This window comes from Pinus tabuliformis, chromosome 5_2 (assembly GCF_031772625.1).
Source record: "Pinus tabuliformis cultivar Carrire ecotype Pingquan chromosome 5_2, CPIR1, whole genome shotgun sequence".
Lineage (NCBI taxonomy): Eukaryota > Viridiplantae > Streptophyta > Pinopsida > Pinales > Pinaceae > Pinus > Pinus tabuliformis.
The window spans coordinates 18,835,308-18,838,917 of NC_142306.1; the positions used below are offsets into that span (position 1 = coordinate 18,835,308).

The following is a 3,610-nucleotide window of genomic DNA, read 5'->3' on the forward strand; positions in this document are numbered from 1 at the left end:
AAATGAAACAAGGCACCCGATAAAAAAGCATCCCACCTCTTCACACCCTCCCACGTACATTACAGCATGACACCCTTTCTAGCTTACAACATAACAAACAACAATCAAACAACCAAGCAAATAAATCACAACCTAAACTTGACTACTAGAAAAGACAAGGGTTGCAGCGAGACCAGTGTCTAGAGCACATTACTGAGAGGTAAGCAACCCCCCAACCCCACACAAGGCTTCAAAAAACAAATAGACTACTAATAACAAACCACCGCGCTATTGCACCCCTCCGTGTACAAAACACCCAAAAACCTTTCCAGCAAGAAAGTCAACGGGGGTTAAGAATCAAACTCCAAAGAGGAGTTGTCACGGGCCAACACTCAATGCTGGAGAAAGCCACGGGCCACAAATACATTGATGGTGCAAGGCCACTAAAGAGGGATGTCCACAAAGTGCACACCAAGAAACAAAGAAATGACCAAGTCCCACATAAAACCCACAATCCAAAGGGAGGAACAAAGACACAACCCACTAATTTTTTCCTTAGAAGGTTAGTGGCTCACGAGAGGACAAGGAATTCCCTCAACTATGAGATAAGATTGCCACCCTCATGCCCATTGGCAGGGAAAATTGCGATCTCAATGGAACTCAAATCATGGGAAGGGTTTTCATTACCTAGACACCCAACCCTTCTGCAAGGGCATATCGAGGAACGGTCGGGAGAACTAAGGTGGCCAGCGCAATGGGTTGAACCACTCTTCATCCATCCCATACTAACCCCACCCTAACAATTTACCCTCACATAAGGTTTGAGCTACCAGGCGCATGCAACCACTCCCTTGACCCAAGCACCAGCAAAAAATCTCACCCAAGCAACACATCAACCACCGCCACCATTTTGAGAGAACAAACTATGGAAGCCCGCACCCTTGGCCCATGCCTTCCAAGGAATAAAATACTGAGCACGGCCACTACAAATGAGTCTAAATTTATCCATCGTATTTCCAAAGCACCTGAACTGCAGTAACCATGCCTGGCCAAACAGATGTTCCCAAGAAACAAGCTTCTGAACCCCCTACAAAAACACATTGGGGGGGAAGAAAAACAAAGGATGGGTGGGACAAGCACAAGCATGGCTTGCAAGCACACACACGAGAGAATAAGCATTAACTCAAGACAAGTAACCAACAATGTTCCCACCAAACACCAAACCCACTCCCCCGGAGACACATCACACAGTCCCACATTGTAATCAAAACCCAACCAACCCAAACCAAAAAAGAAAACCCTACTACCAATGATCCTATCGTAGGTTCACCTGTGGTAACCTTCTTATGACTTCTCCTTCCTCTAAATGATAAGGTTTAACGAACTTCTCACGATGTCGACGGTGATGAACCACCATCGTCGATGCAATCCAAACACTTCACCGGATCATTCAATTGGTAGGAGTGATGGGCAGTTTGTACAAAGGGTAGGGACGTAGTCAACACGAGTTGATGACAAGTGCTTACTAGGAATTCCTCGTTGAAGACCAATAATTGAAATGGTCTATCCCCATCACGATGCAATTTGAGAATATTTCCCGATCCTCTCAAACCAGGAAGAAAAACTTGTTTGCTGCATTAGTGTAGTGCGCATGCGACCTAGAACCTATAAGGGCATCACAGACCTATTATTGCCTCAAACTTCCATGGCCTAAATGGCCATACTTCCTCTAAGAAGCTGGCCATGAAGGGGAACCTCCTTGTAGCTAGTTAGCAGGCTGAGGTCTCGTTCGTTATCAGAATTAACCAGACAAATCGCTCCACCAACTAAGACCGGCCATGTACCACCACCCATAGAATCAAGAAAGAGCTCTCAATCTATCAATCCTTACTATGTCTGGACCTGGTAAGTTTCCACATGTTGAGTCAATTTAAGCCGCAAGATCCACTCTTGGTGGTACCCTTTTGTCAATTCCTTGAAGTTTCAGCCTTGTGACCATACTCCCCCTGGAACCCAAACACTCTAATTTCTAATAAGGTGTTGGCGGAGTCCTTAGAGCAACATCCATCAATCCCTAGTCGGCATCCTTTATGGTTGAGACTAGGACGGTATCTGATCGTCTTCGAGCCCCCAAATTTTGTTCTTGATTAATGAAAACATCCTTGTCAAATGATTTTACAGTGGTATGTCTTTCATAAATCCAAGAATTTCACCTCTGATAATGAAATATGAATGCCCCTGATAGTCCTCATTAATCATTACTCCGGTCTTGAAGGCCAACACAATAGGACTAGACTCCTATCACATTATTCCATGCTAATGTATTCAGAGCATAAGCTTGATTTGAGCACTGTAATTTTTTCAAAGTAACACCGTTAGAGCCACAACCTAGCCAATTAAGGCCAGGAGCATGCTGTCAACAAAAGGGACGGAAGGGGAGGTGCACATCGAGTAGGCAGACCAACCTTTACGACCCAAGATCCAACTACGAGCCTTTTAACTGTAACAACTTAAATATACGTTATTGGAGTTGGAATTACCATGACTGCTAGCACCAGATTTTCCCTCCAATGGATCCTCGTTAAGGGATTTAGATTGTACTCATTCCAATTTCCAGACTCGATGAGCCCAGTATTGTTATTTATTGTCACTACCTCCCCATGTCAAGATTGGGTAATTTGCACATCTGTTGCCTTCCTTGGATGTGGTAGTTGTTTCTCAGGTTCCCTCTCCAGAATTGAACCCTAATTCTCTGTCACCCATCACCACCATGGTAGGCATCTATCCTACCATCAAAAGCTGATAGGGCAGAAATTTGAATGAAGCATTGCCAGCACAAGGGCTATGTGATCTGTCGAGTTATCATGATTCATCGGAGGAGTGGGCAAGCCCGTGCTGGCCTTTTATCTAAAAAACGCATCCATTCCAAAGAGTTAGGACCTGGTGCACGTATTAGCTCTAGAATTACTATGGTTATCTGAGTAGTATGGTACAATAAAAAAAAACTATAATTGAGTTAATTAGCCATCCGCAGTTTCACAATTTGAATTAGTTCATACTTAGACATGCACGGCTTAATCTTTGAGACATGCATATGACTACTGGCAGGATCAACCAGGTAGCACCCTCCCACTTCAAAGGGAATTCTGGGGCACTCTCTTACCAAGAGCCAACCTAAACACCCATCAAGTCAAAGAGATAACAAAATAGCATGTAAAACTTTTATGCATTGCATCTCTTGCATCCCAAGAAGGAAGCACATGCAACATGCCAAAGACATGGCGAACAAATGGGTAGACCTACCGAGCCACAATGCACCAAGGCCACTTCGAAGTTTGTAACCATGCCACAACCAACAAGAAAATGAGTAATTACTCACCCACTCCCTTAGAAATGCCTCCAAAAGCCTCCACGCCCTGCACTGAGGAAACCTAGGAGTCCACCAGGACAGTAGTAACTGTGGACCTTGATCTCCCGATCTCTTGTGGCAGGTTCGATGCAAAGGAAATAAATGGACAACAACCAACCACGCAACCTCTATATTATAAATGAGCCCCAACCCTCCCTGCCCTGCACCGAGGCCACCTAGGAATCCACCTGGATAGCAGCAACGATGGACCTCAATCTCCCG

At 44.8% G+C, this 3,610-nt stretch overlaps 1 pseudogene; it reads right to left on the bottom strand.

The window, feature by feature from the left end:
* Window positions 1-1,286: 1,286 nt before the first annotated feature.
* On the bottom strand, window positions 1,287-3,100 carry LOC149157300 (18S ribosomal RNA; annotated as a pseudogene).
* Between the last annotated feature and the right edge of the window lie 510 nt (window positions 3,101-3,610).